Here is a 23,007-nt window from a genome sequence, read left to right on the forward strand (position 1 = left end):
GATTATTTATTCTTTCCCTCCCTGTTACATCCTAACTTTACAACCATTCCTTGTATTTATGACCTTTGCAGGTCTATAAAGCCAAGGATGTAAGCTGATGTAAGATCACGAGCATGGTTGGGGCTTCCCTTAGTGACAGCTTTGTGGTGGCTAAACGAGATTTGAAGACACTGTAGATAGATAATCTTTACTGTCATTTTTTAAGTGTGGGCAGACTGGCACACATTAAAAATGAAATTCTGTTGCCTGCTCTCAAAAGTTTAAACATACATAACACACATATAAACCTGCTATGTACAACATATGTATCTACCTACACCCTTACATATAAATAACATATGAATATTAATCTCTGTCCATCTTGAATACGTAGCGGAAAGAGGAAGTTTGAGAGTTCACAAGGTTGATACTGTATGGAACAAAGTGTGACTGAACCTGGATGTTCTGCTTCGGATACCACGAAGCCCCCTCCCAGAAGGTAACAATCTGGGATTGCACTGACAATCCATCGTATCTATAGCAAGTTGCATCATCAGCCCCAGAATATCTCAGAAGACCATTGCCACTCTTCCTCCACTAACTTGGGATGATGTTGGGTGAAGGATCACAAACATGAGATTATATCTCAGACAAGGCAACTGCTCCATGCTTACCCAAACAGGGTTTGGTAATACATTGTGGTGTTCAATTATTCACAACCAAGTCATGGACTTGCTCTTGCCAGTGGCAACCTGAGACAAAGACTATCGACCGTGAGGCCACCTGACTGGCCAAATGGTGATTAAGTAGTTCAGTTGAGATAACTGTTGTGATTCAGGGTCAGCCTGTGGGTTCGGCAGTTGGGTTGGACGACTCAGAGGAGGAGGGGGGTGTTGAAGACCTTGCTGAGGGGGTTGAAGATCTTGCTGATGATAGCCCTCAGGCAGGCCCCTCCCACTTGGTCACCATGGAGACCCAGCTGTGTGAGCCTGACAGTGTGGATGAAGATGACCCACAGCTGGCCCTGTTCAAGGACGCTCGACGCAGGAGGCAGTCAAGTAGGAGTAAACAGAGGAAGGTAATGGGGCTTCTCGGAAGGAGGCAGAGAGAAGCCACACCCTGAACTCTTTATAAGGGGAATGTGTGGGGAGGGCTGGTTTGCTGAAAGCAACCTCTCAGATAGTGTTTCAAAGCTACTGTATCTTTGTTCGTGTCTTGTTTGTTTTTGTAGTAATAAATTTGGCAGACGTAATTCCAGCCTCTTGCCGTTTGTAAAGGGGTTGCCTTTTCTGCAGGGCCGGTAGCAGGCTGGTACAGAACAATAACTAAAAGTTGTCTTCACTCCAACCCTTGTCCTCCAGATCTTCCAAGCATTCCCCTTCCATCTCCCTACTGGCTCTTGGAGTCATTGCAAACCATAAGGACCACTCAGTCCACCCCCATTTTCTTTTTTTTTCTTACTTTCTCTTCACAAAATATTTATGTCAGCCTGTGTCCACCCTATCGCTGGGATGAAAACAAATGCATTTTGCAACAGTTATCTTTACTTACTTTGAACAACGTTATAATGGCACCGTAACATACACTGAGCAGAAAGAAAATGTAGAAAATCACAATAGTCGTCCATAAATGCTTAATCTCTGCTTCCTTCTTTATACTGTAATTGTTCTCGACCGACACGGTTACCTCTGTGAAATGAGAAAGTGATGTGAGTCCTGGGTTTTTCATCAACGCAAAATATCTAACATCCGCTTCCCCATCAATTAGTGCTATGACTGATTCATCATAAGCCCGGTTCCTTTACATCCATAAATACAATGAAAAGATAGAATTCCACAGTGAACCTGCTTATCCAATAGAGATGGATTGATGTCCGGTGAAAAGTGGAGCATGCACTGTCTAATGTGCAATATATTTTTTTTAGTTATGGGATTGTTCTCTGAAGTATCAACAATTTAGTTATTCAAGACCACACTTGGAATACTGCAACCCATTTTGGTCAGCATACTACAAAAAAGATGTTGAGATTTTGGAAAAAGTTCAGAGAAGAGCAGCTGAGATGATCAAAGGCCTGGAGACTAAAACATGTGAAGAATGGATGCAAGATTTGGATTTGGCTAGTCTAAAGAAAAGAAGAAACAGGGGTGACATGATAGCAGTCTTCCAGTATTTGAGGGGCTGCCACAAAGAAGAGGGGGTCAAATTATTCTCCAAAGCAATAGAGGGCAGGACAAGAAACAATGGTTGGAAATGAATCAAGGAGAAAAGCAACCTGGAATTAAGGAGAAACTTCCTGACAGCGAAGACACCCTAACCAGTGGAACAGCTTGCCTCAAGAAATTGTGGGTGTTCCATCACTGGAGGTTTTTTAAGAAGAGACTAGTCACTTATCTGAAATGGTATGGGTTTTCCTGCTTGAGCATGGGGCTGGACTAAGAGACCTCCAAGATCCCTTCCAGCTCCTGTTCTGTTCTGTTCTGCTCTGTTCTGTTATTTCAGTTCTTCCTTGCACACCAAAGCAGGAGAAATCACTTAGAGTATATCCTCTTCCTTTCCAGTCAATCTGAATTCTTCTCCATCAATTTGTATAAGTTGATATTGTGCTATTAAAGCAGATCTGGGGAAGTTTTCTACGAATAGTCCCCGACTTACAACCAGTGGCTTAGCCCCATTCAAAGTCAGAACGGACCTTATTCCCCATTTATAAGTCCCTGTATCTGGCCCTGTCCTTTGCCGTGTAACAGAGTGAGCACCTGTTACTCATCCCAGCTTCTGCCAACCTAGCAGTTCGAAAGCACGTAAAAATGCAAGTAGAAAAATAGGAACCACTCCGGTGGGAAGGTAACAGTGTTCCATGCGCCTTTGGCGTCTAGTCATGCCGGCCACATGACCACGGAGACGTCCTCGGACAAGCGTTGGCTCTTCAGCTTTGAAACGGAGATGAGCACCGGTCCCTAGAGTCGGAAACGACTAGCACGCATGTGCGGGGGAACCTTTACCTCTACCTTTTGCAATGGCCCACGAACGTGTGACTACGATTTTCAGGAATTTTTTTTGTCAGAATCTTTGGTTTGCTTCTGGTTTACAGCAAAAAAACACCCATTGGTTGTTGACTTTGCTTGTCAGAAGGTCACAAAAGGGGGATCACGTGATCCCAGGACACTGCAACCATTATAAATATGAACCAGTTGCCAAGCATCCGAATTTTGATCCCTTCATCATGGGGATGCTGCAACAGTCGTAACTTTGAAAAAACAATCATACAGTATGTCAGCGCCGTTGTAACTGTACGGTCACCAAACAAATTGTTGTAAGTCGTACTAGAATCATCTTCATCAAATTCAAAATCTGAATGCCAAAATTCCAAAAATATTTGGCATATGTATTGAAAGGTTTTCATCGTTTGGCGTTCTTTGTTTCTATGTTTCTTCTGTGCTGTTCCTCAGCTATCAGAGAACAGATTCTTAGAAAGATTGGGGGGGGAGATTATTTTAGGGAATCTGACAAATTCAGATGTTTTTAAATTAATTTGCACTGTCTGAGAAGTCTTAATGTTTGTTTCCCCCCCAAAATTATGAGTGTTGGTTATAATGTGCTTAGAAATAAGATTTGTGGTTTCTTGATTTTGAAGAATAACACTTGAAATGTCAGAGAGGTTTAGAGCATTTTCTGATGTTTGTCTGAATAAATCTTATGTAATCTTTGAGGCAATTAGTCTTAAAGGTTTTATTTTGGGTTTTTTTTTTGAGTCTTGATTGCACGGTTAGGATCCTCAAGCATTTGTTTTCTTCCATCTAATTTATATTATGAAAATAAAGATCCTGATTAGGCCAAAGTTTGTGTATTGTGTATGTTAGTGTTTCTCGCGTCAGCCGCTGGGAACCGAAGTCCAAATATTGTCAAACTACCAAAGGGGAGAAACCTATTCTCCAAAGTGCCTGAAGGCAGGAGAAGAAGCAACGGATGGAAACTAACCAAGGAGAAAAGCAACCTTAGAACTAAGGAGAAATTTCCTGACACTGAGAACAATTAATCAGAGGAACGACTTTCCTCCAGAAGTTGTGGGTGCTCCAACCCTGGAGGTTTTTAACAAGAAACTGGACAAGTATTTATCTGAAATGTTATAAGGTCTCCTAATTGAGCAGGGGGTTGGTCTAGAAGATCTCCAATGTCCCTTTCAAGTCTGTTATTCTGTTAGTCCTTCATGCTACAATATGTGAGAAGTCCCTGGAATAATTTGAGAATATGGTCCTTCCTTCCATTTCTGCTTTTTTAAGTTGCGCATAGGAAATTATCATGTTAAACTGGAACCACACTCCTCAGAAATTATTTTGTAGCTGTGGTTTGTGGGCCATCTTTGGAAGAGACCTTCTACCCCACTGTTTCTGTAGGACAGTTGCCGTCTTAGAGATTCCTAGATGGATTTGTGGATTTAGCAATGAATGCCTTGTCCCCAGAGCACAGTCATGAGGAAAAAAATGGTGTATATTTCTCTTATCATTACACATTGGGCTTGTCAAAACATTCTTTTCCTCCTAACGATTAAGTTTAAAAGAAATGGGAAAAAAACAAGGTCAGAATCACCATTTAATTGGTTCTTGGAATTACTATTTAGGTTCTGGCATGTTAGGTAGGTTGTAAACTGCCTAGGGTTTAGCCAGCCATGATAACTCCCACTGATTATAGCAGTTATGACAGGGGTGTCAAACTCAATTTCATTGAGGACCGCATCGGCATTGCGGTTGCCCTCAGGGGGCCGGGTGGGTATAGCCAGGGTGGGTGTGGCCTACTGGGTGGGCGTGGCTAGAGTGTGTGTGGCCTACTGGGTGGGCGTGGGCCTGGGCAGGAGTGGGACAGATCTGAGGGTCTCTGGCAGAAGGAGGGTCTCTGGGCCAGGGCCAAGGCAGTGGGGGCCGTTCCCTCACTGTTTCCAGGATGGCTTCGCGGGCTGCATGAACCCATTTTGCGGGCCGCATCCGGCCCCCGGGCCTTGTGTTTGACATGTCTGAGGTATGAGATCAATTACAAGGATGTTGGAAAGATTACTTATTACCTCCATTCGGGTCGGATTGGGTGGTGCCTAGTTGAAATATTTAGGATGGAGGGACCAAGAGTTATAGAGAAACTTATTGGGAAATTGTAAATAATGATAGTTAAATGAAATGCACCCAGAAGGTTGCAGTCCATGTAGAAACAGAAGTGGTCTTCTTTGCACAAGCAATTGGGAATAAGTGTGGAGGATTTTGATAAATCTTTAGACAGGTATGAAGTTGTGCAAGAACTCTGAGTAGAAGTAGTATGGACCCAATCGATCGCTCTCAAATTGATACTGATAAGAGAAGAATAAAACCAATTTTTCTCCCAGCCTCAACCCTGATCCTTTGTTCGAATATCCAGAGAAATTTGCCGATTTCTTCTTCATTCCAGAATGCACCCCTCAGGTTTGCTCAGTCTTCAATTTGGTTGAAAAAAAAAGAGAGCAAAACCTAAGAGCCATCTGAGTTGGATTGCTTTTATTTAGCCAGCAGCAAAACATATTAGCATGTAAACTATTTGCAAGGATTTGGATCAAACACTGTGAGAGTCAAATCTAGGAGGACAATGCATGTTGAGGGGAGTCTTCAACGTTTACCCAATGTTTTTGCTATGCTCCTCTGGGTGAACTTCTGTTCAAGGGCCTCATGGACAACCATACAGCTGAATATATCGCCGTCATTCCAAGATGATTCAGAGATTGACAATTTGCTATAGCGGAAGTAGGTCTCGTCCCTCTTTTCCTTCACGGCTGGGGTGTTGACGTAGTCATCTTCTGAAATGGCATTGCCATTCTTTAGCCACTCGACATCACTATTTTCTGGGAAAAAGCCTCGAATAAAGCAGGTGAGGATTAATGAATTGCCAGGGATGGGAGGGTAGATGTGAACGGATGGTGCCTTCCTCCTTCCTTTGTGAACATGGGAAGAAAAAGATAAAGAAAGTCACATATTGTTTAGTTTAGGATAAAGTTATGGAAGCAGCGACTGGGTTTCCACATATTAAGTCATGACGTATTGTAGATTGCCAGCCTGTGAGGACTGGTTCATTTGTGAGATTGAACAGATTAGGTACAATTATAATTTCAGAGGGTTCAGATAGCACTCCAAGCCAAAATAGAACTTAACGTGATAAAAAAAGCCCAGGAAATTGGAGTAATTAATATTAGGAAGACAGGACATGCAAGTCCTCGGAAGCGCTTAACTCCAAAAACCCACCTGGCCACGTCACTTCACATAGTTCGTCTCGCTTTTGGTCAGTGGTGTGTGTGTTTGGAAGATTATTTAATCAAAAGCTGCATAAGGGTTTCCCACAGGCCTTCAATAAGATCCTCCAGTGCAACAAGAGGAAACCAAAGTCTACACTGGGGACCTTTCATATTAGAGGGTGGTGGCCCTGCAGGAAAGCCACATCTCACTTTGTCCTAACGACCTGCTTGGTTTGGATCTGGGACATACTGAAAATAGCCCAGTCCTGAATTCACTAACCACCCAAGAGCTCTTAGGAGTGCCACAATTCTACATTATGGCTGTGAAAAGTTGTCATAGAAGCAAGGGATGCAGCTCAGTGGCCCCAGATGTGGTGATATCAAGGGAGTATTTTTGACAGCAGCTTCATATTGGTGAAGCTCCTTCAAGGATAATAAAGCCATAAAACCTTTAGAAATGCATTGCACTGAAATACGTCATGGATTTTAGAAAACATTCCAGACTTCCATGCGTTTTAATAAGCTTGCGGAAACCTGCACCTCTCATTATTGAAATTTCAAATGGCTTAACTGGATTCTCCCTTATCCAGATGCGAAAGCCCCAGATCTTTTCTCTTTACACCAGTTGTCTGGTTCTTGCAAATCATAATGGGAACACCCCATGTTGAGCTATTTTCTTCTACTGTAGGACTTTTGGTTCCAAGCAGAAATCTACTATTATCCTGAATACTATATCTTTTCCCCCAACTTATTATTGTCATACTTAGGGGGTTGATTTTGTCTTTGCCTAATCAACAAGAAGCAATGGATGGAAAGCCATCAAGGAGAGAAACCACCTACATAGAACTAAGCAGAAATTTCCTGACAGTGAAGACAATTAACCAGTGGAACAACCTGCCTCCAGAAGTGATGAATGCTCCAACACGGGAAGTTTTTAAGAAGAGATTGGACAACCATTTGTCTGAAATGGTATAGGGTTTCCTGCCTGAGCAGGGGGTTGGGCTAGATGACCTCCAAGGTCCCTGTTCTGCTCTGTTCTTCCTTGCACACCAGAGCAGGAAGAATCACTTAGAGTATATTCTCTTCCTCTCCAGTCAATCTGAATTTTTCTCCATCAATTTGTATATTATTATTATCTCTTCCAATTCTATTATTATTATTATTATTATTATTATTATTATTATTATTATTATTATTATTATCATTATCATTATTATCATCATCATCATCATCATCATCATCATCATCATCTGCCCTTTGAAAGGAAAAGCAAACATAAGAGCAATTTTGCTGGACTCACGCTCAACGTTTTTGTTGATTCTGGTATTGGTGGCTGCATGCTCGACATTGCACTGGAATGTCTCGGATTCCCAGTTGTTGAAGGGGATGGTGAGCAGGCTCGTGTGAGTATACAGACCGGATGCTTGCAAAACTGGAGGGAAATTGTCAATTCCACTGGTGATGGCACCTGAATTCCATTTCACTGTGGCTGGTTTAGGAAAGTAGTTTTTGATGAGACAACCGATGGTCACATTGGAGGCAGTGGACAGTGCCCTGGCCACCCGGGTTTCGTGACTAGGAGTCAATGGGAACACAGAGGGGGCTTTGGGAGGATCTGCAGGGGAAAATAAAGACAGGACGATGAAGCTGGTGTAGATCTATCCTCTAGTGGACCTGAGGGCTTCTAGACATTACTCTACCCCTGCGTTTTTCCACACTTGGCAACTTTAAGATGGGTGGACTTCAACTCCCAGAATTCTCCATTGGCTGGGAAATTCTGGAAGTTTGTCCAGACATCTGAAAGTTGCCAAGTTGGAAAATCACTGCTCCATACGGTTCATGGGAGTTTATGGAGAGAGATTTTTCCAGAAACAGTGGCCCTGCCCTTCTGATTTGATTCTTCAAATAGATTTCATTAGGGAGATAAATGTGGAATAGCTCTATGGTGCCATTGGAGAGATCCACCATCCGGAATCACCTGAAATATAAAATTTAATTAGTGCATGGGACAGGGGAAGACCTCAAGCGTATTTTTTTTATATTATGAGATGTAGAATTCTGTTTTAAGTAAAGCAAAACCGAGGTTATTCATTTTCTGAATTTGCAAAGTATTCACATCCGTGTTCCTCTTTCAGGCCTTTATTTCAGAACTTGAAATGCTGGTACCTGGATATACAATGGCTCAGTTAGCGACCATTCGAAGTGACAGTGGTACTGAAAAAGATGATGTAAGACCATTTTTCACTCTTATGGCATTGCAGCATCCCCAAGATCATGTGATCAAAATTTGGGCACTTGGAAAATGGCTCTTTGGGAAGAGGTAACAGTCCTGCCCATTCAAGACAAAGGATCACACAATAACAAGCAGACAACATCTATGGGATTAAATAGTTCATTTTTGGTTTACATATACCACAGATCAAGACCCAGAGCACCCACACAAAAAGGCCTTCTTAGAAGAAGAAAAGGGAACAAAACCCCCGCCCCCCCAATAGCAATCAGCACCCAGAAGAACACGCATTAACTGCAAGTTTAACAACAGACCAACAATCAAAATAAACAATACCCCAATCAAGGAACTGCCAAACAAGCCAACAGTAAACAGCCTAATCATCCCCAAGATAACTCTCGCAAATCCTGGTAGGGCAACCCTCCAGAAATTAAACTGAGGGCAAACTAGCACTGATGTTGTTACCTAGTTTGGGTAATGAAACATCTGCAAGAAAACAAGCTCAGAGAGCACCAAAGACCCCCCCTCAAAAAAGAAGAAACCCCACTCAATGCAGTCAATGCATCTCAAAATAAGGTCCCGTCTTCAAAACTTAATTATGGCTAAGGGTGTAGGTCTATACACAAGTTGTATATAGTATGTTTTAAATGTGTGTTATGTATATGTACACTTTGAGAACGAGCAACTAAATTTCATTTTTAACGTGTGACGTTGTGCCCGCAGGAAAAAAAATGACAATAAAGATAATCTAATCTAATCCTAATCCTAATCCTAATCCTAATCCTAATCCTAATCTAATCTAATCTAATCTAATCTAATCTAATCTAATCGTTACTTCCTCTTATTGAGTTTTAACTATCATAGCCTTCCATTATTTAAGTAAAGAAGCAAGCAAGTTGCAATGGAAAAAATGGAGCATGGATCAGACTGTATGCAAGAAATCTGCAGCAAAATGGATTAATTGATAGATTCCAGTTCCATTTGTTCTGTTTTGAATTCAGGAAATGGAAGATTCTCTGCAGAGTGCTGTCAGCTTTGGTGGGTGGGTGGGTTCAGAGACCCCATCACTATCACTGAATGTTGACCAATATCTCTTTTCCAATAGATGATGTACCATTTTAAACCTTTCCCCTGCCAAAACAAGACAATTTCATCTACGTGTGCCAACTAGCCAGGATACAAGCAACCAGGTGGTTAGTTTGGGGCCTTGGGGATCAACCTGAAAGCCTATCAAAGGCCATCTGGATTCAAACTGAAGCTAAAGACAAAGGAACAAATGAAAAAGGGAATTGGCACTCCTGAATTTAACTTTCCATCAGAAACCTGAATTTCAACATCTTTATCCACGTTTCTCTCATTCCATTCTACCCTCCTTATTTATCTGTAGTAGCTGATATTTCCACAGTAAGGGGCTGAAATAAATGTTAGGCTTCACAGAATATTGGGACTTTGGCTAGTCTGCAGAGAGAAAACCTATCTTAACCTCATGTTGCTACAAAACGTGTGGATACTACACAAGTCCAACAACAAACAATTCCTAAGAAAGAGAATGATTTTTATAGCCATGATTGGGATAGCAAGGTTAAATTCTAGTGATTTTAGAATGGAATGGAAAGGAATGGAATGGAATAGAAGAGAATAGAAGAGAATAGAAGAGAATACGAATAGGAATAGAGCTGGAAGGGGCCTTGGAGGTCTTCTAGTCCAGCCCCCTGCTCAAGCAGAAGAACCTATGCCATTTCAGACAAGTGACTGTCCAGTCTCTTTCTAAAAATCTGCAGTGATGGAGTGCCCATGATTTGAAGGCAAGCTGGATGCTAAACAACAGTGCCTTGTACCTGTTATCAAGGGTCATGCAAAGGGTAAGGATGATGGGAGTTGCAGTGCAATAAATTGCAAAACTCCAGGTTAGGGAAGTCTGCTCTAGGTAGTAAGTTCCATTATAAGTGAAAAGGGTCAATTTAGAAGAACTGTTCTGTTTTTAATCTGGCAGTAGGGAAGATCCTCATTATTATGGGTGTTAGAGCAGTGATGGGATTCAGCTGGTTTGCACCAGTTCGGCAGAACCGGTAGCTAATTTTTTGTTCCCTATGCCCAGAACGGAATTCTGGAAGCGGCATCCACACAGAGAACCGGTTGTTCACATACTTGAATCCCACCACTGTGTTAGAGATTTGCCTTTCAGGCAGGGCTCAACTCCTCCGATGTGCAAAATTCCCCTTTGGTCTTCAAGCTCCATGGTACAATCTAGTCCATAACCTACCGGAGTCAGATTTAGAATCTGAGATGTGCCAGTAACAAAAGCACCAACGTAATGTGTTAGATCTCCCCAGTCTCTTTCAAGCTTTCTTATACACTTTCATTCCTAAATGTGGACAGGAACCAGGATTGCTAATCACCTTTGTTAACCATCCATGCCTCTCTGCAGGCCTTAGCTAGCCATCTATTAGTAGGACAAGAAAGAATGGATGGATCTAATCGAAGAGAGCAGCAACCTGAAATTAAGGAGAAACTTCCTAACAGTGAGAACAATTAACCAGTGGGATAGCTTGCCATGAGAAGTTGTGGTCCTGCATTTGAGGTTTTAAAGAAGAGACTGAACAGCCATTTGTCCGGAATGATACGGGGCTTGCTGCTTGAGCAGGGGGTTGGACTAGAAGACCTCCAAGGTCCCGTCCATCTCTATTCTGAATTTGAATCTTCCCATGAACGTTCCTCTTTCAAAAGCCATTGGCTGCCGCCGTTCCTGCTGCTACAGGCAGAGGAGCAGTCTGAATTACGATTTATTTCTCATTTAAGTGGCAATCCTAAATAGAAGCAAGACCTAATTGCCTTCCCTCCATCTTCTTGAGCCCAGTTAATCATCTGGGAGATTAGAGATCTCCTCAATGAAGTCTTGCCCTGGCACAAAGTTTCAAGAAGGTCCTTGGTCCTCTTGCACTTGGCCTGGAGCTTACATTCAGCAGACGGTGCACAAAAGTTTCCCAGCCAAGCATCACCCTGATAACAAGCATCCTTGCAACCTACTTCCATCTGAGCTCCTGCTGTCTCCTTCCCTCTTCCACTTGCCAAGATGTGAGCTGCCTCTTTTTGCAGCCCAGTAGCTTCACTATAGCCTAACATTTATCTGAGAGGACAGAAACTTTTAGTAGCAATCCAGAACTTCCTCCAGCTCATCTGGGCAGAACAATCTTTGAAGGACTAGCAAAGCACCCCCGGGAATGAGTCCTAAAGTTAGCAAAGGATGGGGCGTTTAGGCATTTCGTTTAGGATCTCCCAGATGAGAGCAGGCATTGCACATTCATCTAAGCTTCCTCTTTGCTCTTCGCTGTCTTATTTGAACCATAAAAAAAACATACACAAAACCCATAGAAGTACAAAAAAACTTTGGGATGTGCCCAGGGCACCAAGCAGGTACCCAGTTAGCTTCCCTCTGCCTGCCAACTGAGTTGAACTCTGGGCTTTGTAGCTTCTGTATCACACAGCTGAGTATACTGTTTGTAGGAGACATCTTTTCAGGTTTCTTTACCTACTCAACTGAGAAGCGGATAATTTCTAGGGTGAGCTTTTTAGGCTGAAGCCCCATTCTTTCCAATTCTTTCACCTTCAAACCCACCTCTCCTAACTGAGAAGGCAGGCTTGGCAACCAGATAATATTCTTATTCCTTGCTACTTTCTCTCAACTCCAGCATTCATCAGGAAGATCATAGCTGGGATTCTGGCTGGGTATAGACACCCACGCAGCCTGTTTCTACCCACTAGCTTGACTAATTTCTGAATTCAGCTAGGATGACAGATGGCACAGTGAACCATCCAGCATGGATGGTTACCACTTAACTCAAAAGAAACTCATCCCCCCATGAGCTACCTCAAGGCACCCATACCCTAGAATTCAAATTTGAGATAAAAATGCTACCAGTTGAGAATCGAGCCTGGAGCAGATGCTGAGTTAGCTCACGCTAGCTCTCATCTGAAGCTACCAATTCTCTCCTTTGATTTTCACGAGCAGAACCTGGAGTTGATTGGTAAGGCCTAAATCTCCCAATTAAGTATCTGGAATGTGAAGTTATTTAGGCGATCCTGTGCTGCACCTTCAGCTTGCACCTTCAGCTTGTCTCCTTTCAGTTGAGTTTGGTTGAGGCTTTCTGAAACCTCTCTCCAGCCCCAGGATCTTCCTTGTTAAGTAAATCTTTGAGTATCTTACAAATAAAGAGAGAGAGAGAGAGAGAGAGAGAGAGAGAGAGAGAGAGAGAGAGAGAGAGAGAGAGAGAGAGAGAGACAGAGAGACAGAGAGAGACAGAGAGAGACAGAGAGAGACAGAGAGAGACAGAGAGAGAGAGAGACTGAGAGAGAGAGAGAGAGAGAGAGACAGAGAGAGAGACAGAGAGAGAGAGAGACAGAGAGAGAGAGCATCTGCCAAACCCAACTGAAGTTGGACTATAATCTGAAACATGAGGATTTAACCACACAGTTAATTTCAGATCCCTTTACTTAAGGCTAAAATAGAGCACGAGGTTGGATAAGCAACTTGGAAGAAGCCAACAAACAGAAAAAGATTTTCATCGTCCCCTGTTATCCAACTTCTTCCTCAGTTCCCAACTGAACATTGCAGGTAAGTGTAAATGGGTTGCTACCTGCCAAACCCAACTGAAGTTCGATCATAAGCTGGAACATGAGGACCGCACAGTTAACTTCTGCTACTACTACAAGTTGCCCACTTCCCAGTTGCGAGGCTCAGCTGAGATTAAGGGATTGTGATGGATTGCAATCCCTTTAAAAGCTGTATTAAGCCTGATAGCAAGAATCCCATTCCATTGCTTCTTTCACTACTGGGATGTATGGAAGACCAAGTTTTACTATCCAGCACCTGTAGAGAAACCTCAAATGATTCTTGTCCCAAAGATGCTTTTTGAAGAGGCAAATTGACTTTTCTTGGATGAGAAGCGAAATGTCTATAAGGAAACAACAAAGAAACTCCAGTTACCTTTTCAAAAAGGATCTTCGGGGACAACATGGATCACTGAGAATCTCCACAGAGATTCTCAAATTATCTTAACCTTCTGCATTTTGATGTCTCCAAGCCCCAAATTTTGATGAATTTTGTACTTACCAAGCCAAGTGCCAGCCTCACCTCAGGGCCAATCTGTAGTCTGTCTCAGAATTTTCCCCTCACTTTCTTCTTAAAGAATGTCCCCAAAAAGATGTTATTTTCCAACTGGTCATATTCTTTGAGTTGGCGTGAAGGTGTGAAAAAAACAAGAGCACTGAGGTCCAAGAGATATATTTGGGGTCCAAAAGGTGCCATCTTAAAAACAGACAAAAGAGTATCAACCACAGAGAAACTTCCCCATTTTCTTCCTTTAGACACTTTTTTTGAAAGTCCAAAAGTTTAATCACTAGACAAGGCAAAGCTGTCAAAGTGAACCTGACATTAATCTGACCCACAAAAATTTCCAGATAATTGTTTTTGTTGTTATGGTTTATTGTATAATGCTTTACTAAAAAATCCGATGACTATGACTAACTTGTATTTTATGATTTATGTTGAACGTGTGTTTACGATGACTATGATTTATCACTTATGATTTTTATGTACACTGAGAGCTTATGCACCGAAGACCAATTCCTTGTGTGTCCAATCTCATGGAGCATTTAAAACCTCTGGAAGCAGCTGATAAATTGTTCTCACTGTCAGAAAATTTCTCCTGAATTTTAGGTTGCTCTTTTCCTTGATTAGTTTCCATCCATTGCTTCTTGTCAGGTGCTTTGCAGAATAGGTTGACCCCCACTTCTTTGTGGCAGCCTCTCAAATACTGGAATACTGCTCTCATGTCACCCCTTCTTTTCTCTAGACTAGCCAAACCCAAATCCTGCATCCGTTTTGTCTCCAGACCTTTACTCATCTTAGTTGCTCTTCTCGGCACTTTTTCCAAAGTATCAACACCTTTTTTGTAATGTGGTGACGAAAACTGGATGCAGTATTCCTAGTGCATCTTACAAAGTGTGTCTTACCAAGTGCATCTTATCAAGTGTGTGTTATAAAGTGATAGTCATGGTTCCGATAGATGAGACCAATAAGAAGAGAACTCCAAGGCAAAAGGTTCCTTAAAGAACATATTTATTGGCTACAAAACATCAGCACGTTTATAAGTGAAACCAAGACTGAAATTCCCCTCCAAAAGTTACAATTTTACAAAGTTGATTTCCCCACCCCCAGTAATGTGTCATAAATCACATTCCCCAATAAACTACTTTGGCGGGCTTTCTAACAAAAGCTTCAGCCCATCAAAACTCAAACAGCAATGACCTTGGTTCCCACAGAACAATTTATTATTTTGACTAAACTAGAAAAAATGCTCATTCCCCCCTCCCAACTCTGTGGCAACCAAAATGAAGAAAAAATGGTTTCAGCCAAGTTCATTTGCAGCATTGACAGTCAAATCCTCTAGAAAAAGAGAAATCCTGTAGATGAAGAAGAGTTAGAGTTAGGAATCTCCCCGAGGCTTATTTGGATGCTTATCAAAAAATCTATGTATTCATCTATCAGCTTTAACATCAGTGCTTTTAACCCAAGTGGCTTCTGACAAAGGGTATCCTTTCCACTGTACCAAATACTGTAATTTCCACTTTTACAGTCTAGAATCATTTGATTTCATAATGATCTCCCCTTCTACCACAAGGACACGAGGTGCTTGTTTGGGAGTAAGTCTTAAGGATGACTCTCTGAAAGTTTTCAATAGACTGCAGTGAAAAACAGGATGGATCTTTCCCAAAAGGCGAGGGGTTTTAATTCTACTGTGACTTGGTTTATAATTCAAACTATGGGGAAAGATCCAAGGAATTTCAGTCCCAATTTTTTACCAGGCAGTTTGAGTCTTAAATACGTTGTAGTGAGATAAACCTTTCTCCCCACATGCAATGGTTTTGGAGGAGTCCTTTTTTTATCAGCCTGCTCTTTGTAAACCTTTGTGACTTTTGCTAAAGCCTTTTTTGCATTGTCCGAAACAGTTTTCCTGGAGGTTACTCACTGGTCTAGGGTTTGAGAGGCTGGATGGTCTTGTGGGTATTCAGGCATGGGAATGAACTCTTTGCCAGTAGCTATTTTGAAAGTAGTGAATCCAGTGCTGCTATGTACCGTGTTATTATAAGCCACCTCATCTAATGTATTGCTCCACCATTGTGTTCTCTCTTTCAGCTGCTCTATTCGTAGATGGATGAAAAGCCGATGATAGCCCTTGTGTGGATCCAATTAGTTTACGGAAATCCCTCAAAAATCTTGCAGTAAACTGAACCCCCCTATCTGAAATAATCTGTTTTAGTGCTCTGTGGAGCCAGTAGATATGCTTGAGAAACATTTTGGCTAATTCCGAGTGGAGGGGAGACTGGAACAGTCTATGAGGTGAGCTTGCTTTGAGAACAGGTCAATGGCAGTCCGTATTACCATATTTCTCCTACTTTCTGATAATTCCACAATAAAGTTAATGGCAATTTCTTCCCAGGGTTGGGAAGGGTCTGCAACTTGTTGCAACAATCCAGGGGTTTTTCCAGAGCATTTCTTCATTGTTGCACATATTGCATACCTTTTTACAAAATTTTCAAAGTCTTTTTTCAAACCTGGCCACCAAAACTGCCTCCGGAACAAATGTCTTAAGATATCCAAAATGGCCAGCCTGTTTGGTATCTTGGCTGCACTGGAGTGCCGGAACTCTGAGTGTTTCTGGCAGGTTAGCCCATCTCGATAAGTCAGTATGATCTTGTCTTCCTGAAACCAGGAATCAGTTTTCAATTGCTCCTTTAGCTTTTTTGTTAATGGGCTGTCTGGCTCAGTGGGTTTGTTTGTTGTTGTCTCCCTGGATTTATCTGAGAGATTGACTATGATTGTGGAATGATGGAGTTCACAATGTCCTCATGGCAGCTTTTTTACTGGGGCAATCTGGATAGGGCATCAACCAAAACATTTTCCCTCCCTGGGATATACTTTAGCATAAAATTAAAACGATTAAAATATTGCGCCCATTGAACTTCTTTAGGAGATAACTTACAGGGGGTTTTCATTGCCTCTAAATTTTTATGATCAGTCCACACTTCGAAAGGCACCTTGCCCCCTCGAGGAATTGACACCAAGTTAGTAGGGCCTACCTCACAGCAAAAGCCTCCTTCTCCCAAATAGCCCACCTTTGCTCAGCGTCTGTTAATTTTTGGGAAGTGTAGGCACAGGGTTGTAAATCTCACTTTTGGTTTCTTTGAAAGAGGACTGCCCCCACAGCCACATTGCTAGTGTTGGCTTGGATGATGAACTGCTGCTCTGGGTTGGGTATTTGAGAACAGGTTCAGTAGCAATCAGTCTTTTCAAGTTCTCAAAAGCTGTTTGGCTTTCCGTAGACCATGGCAGGGGCTGAGAGGGTTGTGGCTTACCCCCAGTTTTCCCCGCCTTTAACAGTTCGGTAATTGGTAAAGCAATTACCTGCAAAAGAGGGGATAAACTGCCAGTAAAAATTCGCGAATCCCCCCCAAAAACTTTAGAGTTGTTTACGGGTCCATGGGGGTTGCCATTCTATTACTGCCTTCACTTTGGTGGGATCCATTTCAATGCCTTCCCTGGAAATCCTATATCCTAGGTAGTCCAGGTGCATTTGATGGAATTCACATTTTGAGAGCTTTGCATAGATTTTTAGCGTTCAGCAGTTTTTTGAGTACCTCACACACTAATTTAACATGTTCTGCCATGTTCCTTCTTGCTGCATCAACATCTCTGGTGGGATCTCTTGGTTTTTTTGTCTCATACTGGCTGGAGGAGCTGCACTCTCCACCTGGGCTTGCACCTGTAGTCCATCTGCCACTGCTGCGCTGAGGCTTGCAGCCGATTCCGCCTTCTATTCCATTTTTGCTTCTTCCCTGAGTCTTTGTTGTCCTCCCTAAGGTTTGGGTAGGCGACTGGGGCTCAGGACCACATGTTGTTAAAATAAGTTTGACTCTTCGTTTAATGTCATGGTTCCAATAGATGAGATCAATAAGAAGAGAACTCCAAGGCAAAAGTTTCCTTAAAGAGCATATTTATTGGCTACAAAATATCAGCACATTCATAAGTGAAACCAAGACTGAAGTCCCCCCCCTCCAAAGGTTACAATATTACAAAGTTGATTTTCCCACCCCCCAGCAATGTATCATAAATCACATTCCCCAATAAACTACTTTGGCGGGCTTTCTAATGAAAGCTTCAGCCTGCTAAAACTCAAACAGCAATGACCTTGGTTCCCACAGAACAATTTGTTTTTGATTAAACTAGAAAAAATGCTCATCCCCCCTCCCAACTCTGTGGCAACCAAAAATGAAGAAAAAATGGCTTCAGCCAAGTTCGTTTGCAGTGTTGACGATGGTATTGATACTTCACTTCATTTGCTCCCAACTGAAGGCAAATATAAGTGTCCCAAGATAATGTTGCAAGATCCAATCTTGGTCAGTAATCGGGACCAGAGGTTTAACCTTTTGAAATTTTGGACTCATGCTGGAATCCAACCTCAGGGAATTTCACCCTTACCAGAATGGAGAGAGAGAATTTCCCTGACGATGGGCTCTAGCACGAATCCAAAAACTTGGAAGACTAAAACTCTGGTCTTGGTGAGTGACCCAGATTGGATCCTACATTTACTTGCTCCCTTCATCCCACCACGAGAAACCCATGTTAGGAAGGCTTTTATTTCATTTCATGTTCTCTTTATTATTTTCTAGCAAATATAACAAAGATGACAAAAACATAGATTATGAAGAATAGAATCAGTGCTTCCATTCTGGGAAACAAATAGTTTGGGAGAGAATGGAGGAAAAAGAGCCACAAAATATTAGGGACAAGATTATGCCTAAGCTGCTATTAGTAAAATATAGATAAGAGAACATATTTTTTCCTGGTAGCCTAAGACCATCAGACAGCCTGAGGACATATTAAAAGAGATAAACTAGCTTAGAAGACCTTGAGATAAAATGAAGACTTGAATCTCCAGAGTGGGCTCGGGAGTTGAAACATTTGGAGAAGTTATTACAAGTTTAGAAGCCTCCTTAGATCATTTGCTTTCTGCAGGGACTTTTATCTCCAAACCCGATTGTTGTTTAGAGAAGATCATGTTTTCCTTTTGCAAGGTGACTCTTTCAGTTGATATTAAACAGAAATAAGCTTGGAAAATGGATTCCAGCAAGGTGCCCTCTCCTCCCCCAGGACATCATCTCCAACTCAAAAGAAAGAGTACTGGCAGGTCAAGGAGAAGGGTGGGATCGAAAGACATGGAACGGACCCTCCAGAAATTGTTACTATGTACGTTGATAGATTATATTCTTGTAGTGGGGGCCTACTGGCTTCTTCTTATTCTTCTTCAGTTTCTTAAGAGCAGAAGCAATCCATTGGACCTGTGTAGAAGAGGTAGGAAAAACACAATAATAAGATTATCTTAGCAAATATAAGTCAAATGAAAGCATAGAAAATAAAGGATAGGCCTATTCATGAAATTGGTGATTATTTATTCTTTCCCTCCCTGTTACATCCTAACTTTACAACCATTCCTTGTATTTATGACCTTTGCAGGTCTATAAAGCCAAGGATGTAAGCTGATGTAAGATCACGAGCATGGTTGGGGCTTCCCTTAGTGACAGCTTTGTGGTGGCTAAACGAGATTTGAAGACACTGTAGATAGATAATCTTTACTGTCATTTTTTAAGTGTGGGCAGACTGGCACACATTAAAAATGAAATTCTGTTGCCTGCTCTCAAAAGTTTAAACATACATAACACACATATAAACCTGCTATGTACAACATATGTATCTACCTACACCCTTACATATAAATAACATATGAATATTAATCTCTGTCCATCTTGAATACGTAGCGGAAAGAGGAAGTTTGAGAGTTCACAAGGTTGATACTGTATGGAACAAAGTGTGACTGAACCTGGATGTTCTGCTTCGGATACCACGAAGCCCCCTCCCAGAAGGTAACAATCTGGGATTGCACTGACAATCCATCGTATCTATAGCAAGTTGCATCATCAGCCCCAGAATATCTCAGAAGACCATTGCCACTCTTCCTCCACTAACTTGGGATGATGTTGGGTGAAGGATCACAAACATGAGATTATATCTCAGACAAGGCAACTGCTCCATGCTTACCCAAACAGGGTTTGGTAATACATTGTGGTGTTCAATTATTCACAACCAAGTCATGGACTTGCTCTTGCCAGTGGCAACCTGAGACAAAGACTATCGACCGTGAGGCCACCTGACTGGCCAAATGGTGATTAAGTAGTTCAGTTGAGATAACTGTTGTGATTCAGGGTCAGCCTGTGGGTTCGGCAGTTGGGTCGGACGACTCAGAGGAGGAGGGGGGTGTTGAAGACCTTGCTGAGGGGGTTGAAGATCTTGCTGATGATAGCCCTCAGGCAGGCCCCTCCCACTTGGTCACCATGGAGACCCAGCTGTGTGAGCCTGACAGTGTGGATGAAGATGACCCACAGCTGGCCCTGTTCAAGGACGCTCGACGCAGGAGGCAGTCAAGTAGGAGTAAACAGAGGAAGGTAATGGGGCTTCTCGGAAGGAGGCAGAGAGAAGCCACACCCTGAACTCTTTATAAGGGGAATGTGTGGGGAGGGCTGGTTTGCTGAAAGCAACCTCTCAGATAGTGTTTCAAAGCTCCTGTATCTTTGTTCGTGTCTTGTTTGTTTTTGTAGTAATAAATTTGGCAGACGTAATTCCAGCCTCTTGCCGTTTGTAAAGGGGTTGCCTTTTCTGCAGGGCCGGTAGCAGGCTGGTACAGAACAATAACTAAAAGTTGTCTTCACTCCAACCCTTGTCCTCCAGATCTTCCAAGCATTCCCCTTCCATCTCCCTACTGGCTCTTGGAGTCATTGCAAACCATAAGGACCACTCAGTCCACCCCCATTTTCTTTTTTTTTCTTACTTTCTCTTCACAAAATATTTATGTCAGCCTGTGTCCACCCTATCGCTGGGATGAAAACAAATGCATTTTGCAACAGTTATCTTTACTTACTTTGAACAACGTTATAATGGCACCGTAACATACACTGAGCAGAAAGAAAATGTAGAAAATCACAATAGTCGTCCATAAATGCTTAATCTCTGCTTCCTTCTTTATACTGTAATTGTTCTCGACCGACACGGTTACCTCTGTGAAATGAGAAAGTGATGTGAGTCCTGGGTTTTTCATCAACGCAAAATATCTAACATCCGCTTCCCCATCAATTAGTGCTATGACTGATTCATCATAAGCCCGGTTCCTTTACATCCATAAATACAATGAAAAGATAGAATTCCACAGTGAACCTGCTTATCCAATAGAGATGGATTGATGTCCGGTGAAAAGTGGAGCATGCACTGTCTAATGTGCAATATATTTTTTTTAGTTATGGGATTGTTCTCTGAAGTATCAACAATTTAGTTATTCAAGACCACACTTGGAATACTGCAACCCATTTTGGTCAGCATACTACAAAAAAGATGTTGAGATTTTGGAAAAAGTTCAGAGAAGAGCAGCTGAGATGATCAAAGGCCTGGAGACTAAAACATGTGAAGAATGGATGCAAGATTTGGATTTGGCTAGTCTAAAGAAAAGAAGAAACAGGGGTGACATGATAGCAGTCTTCCAGTATTTGAGGGGCTGCCACAAAGAAGAGGGGGTCAAATTATTCTCCAAAGCAATAGAGGGCAGGACAAGAAACAATGGTTGGAAATGAATCAAGGAGAAAAGCAACCTGGAATTAAGGAGAAACTTCCTGACAGCGAAGACACCCTAACCAGTGGAACAGCTTGCCTCAAGAAATTCTGGGTGTTCCATCACTGGAGGTTTTTTAAGAAGAGACTAGTCACTTATCTGAAATGGTATGGGTTTTCCTGCTTGAGCATGGGGCTGGACTAAGAGACCTCCAAGATCCCTTCCAGCTCCTGTTCTGTTCTGTTCTGCTCTGTTCTGTTATTTCAGTTCTTCCTTGCACACCAAAGCAGGAGAAATCACTTAGAGTATATCCTCTTCCTTTCCAGTCAATCTGAATTCTTCTCCATCAATTTGTATAAGTTGATATTGTGCTATTAAAGCAGATCTGGGGAAGTTTTCTTTCTAATAGTCCCCGACTTACAACCAGTGGCTTAGCCCCATTCAAAGTCAGAACGGACCTTATTCCCCATTTATAAGTCCCTGTATCTGGCCCTGTCCTTTGCCGTGTAACAGAGTGAGCACCTGTTACTCATCCCAGCTTCTGCCAACCTAGCAGTTCGAAAGCACGTAAAAATGCAAGTAGAAAAATAGGAACCACTCCGGTGGGAAGGTAACAGTGTTCCATGCGCCTTTGGCGTCTAGTCATGCCGGCCACATGACCACGGAGACGTCCTCGGACAAGCGCTGGCTCTTCAGCTTTGAAACGGAGATGAGCACCGGTCCCTAGAGTCGGAAACGACTAGCACGCATGTGCGGGGGAACCTTTACCTCTACCTTTTGCAATGGCCCACGAACGTGTGACTACGATTTTCAGGAATTTTTTTTGTCAGAATCTTTGGTTTGCTTCTGGTTTACAGCAAAAAAACACCCATTGGTTGTTGACTTTGCTTGTCAGAAGGTCACAAAAGGGGGATCACGTGATCCCAGGACACTGCAACCATTATAAATATGAACCAGTTGCCAAGCATCCGAATTTTGATCCCTTCATCATGGGGATGCTGCAACAGTCGTAACTTTGAAAAAACAATCATACAGTATGTCAGCGCCGTTGTAACTGTACGGTCACCAAACAAATTGTTGTAAGTCGTACTAGAATCATCTTCATCAAATTCAAAATCTGAATGCCAAAATTCCAAAAATATTTGGCATATGTATTGAAAGGTTTTCATCGTTTGGCGTTCTTTGTTTCTATGTTTCTTCTGTGCTGTTCCTCAGCTATCAGAGAACAGATTCTTAGAAAGATTGGGGGGGGGAGATTATTTTAGGGAATCTGACAAATTCAGATGTTTTTAAATTAATTTGCACTGTCTGAGAAGTCTTAATGTTTGTTTCCCCCCCAAAATTATGAGTGTTGGTTATAATGTGCTTAGAAATAAGATTTGTGGTTTCTTGATTTTGAAGAATAACACTTGAAATGTCAGAGAGGTTTAGAGCATTTTCTGATGTTTGTCTGAATAAATCTTATGTAATCTTTGAGGCAATTAGTCTTAAAGGTTTTATTTTGGGTTTTTTTTTTGAGTCTTGATTGCACGGTTAGGATCCTCAAGCATTTGTTTTCTTCCATCTAATTTATATTATGAAAATAAAGATCCTGATTAGGCCAAAGTTTGTGTATTGTGTATGTTAGTGTTTCTCGCGTCAGCCGCTGGGAACCGAAGTCCAAATATTGTCAAACTACCAAAGGGGAGAAACCTATTCTCCAAAGTGCCTGAAGGCAGGAGAAGAAGCAACGGATGGAAACTAACCAAGGAGAAAAGCAACCTTAGAACTAAGGAGAAATTTCCTGACACTGAGAACAATTAATCAGAGGAACGACTTTCCTCCAGAAGTTGTGGGTGCTCCAA

The 23,007-nt window shown here is 42.1% G+C and overlaps 1 gene segment (V, D, J or C); it reads right to left on the reverse strand.

Annotated features, from left to right (window-relative positions):
- Window positions 1-5,486: 5,486 nt before the first annotated feature.
- On the reverse strand, window positions 5,487-10,689 carry LOC308677875 (immunoglobulin heavy constant gamma 2-like). The segment is given in 3 exons: window positions 10,599-10,689; window positions 7,521-7,835; window positions 5,487-5,923 (listed from the first exon to the last, which is right to left on the reverse strand).
- Window positions 10,690-23,007: the final 12,318 nt, after the last annotated feature.

This window comes from Vipera berus (assembly GCF_964194415.1).
Source record: "Vipera berus genome assembly, chromosome: Z".
NCBI lineage: Eukaryota > Metazoa > Chordata > Lepidosauria > Squamata > Viperidae > Vipera > Vipera berus.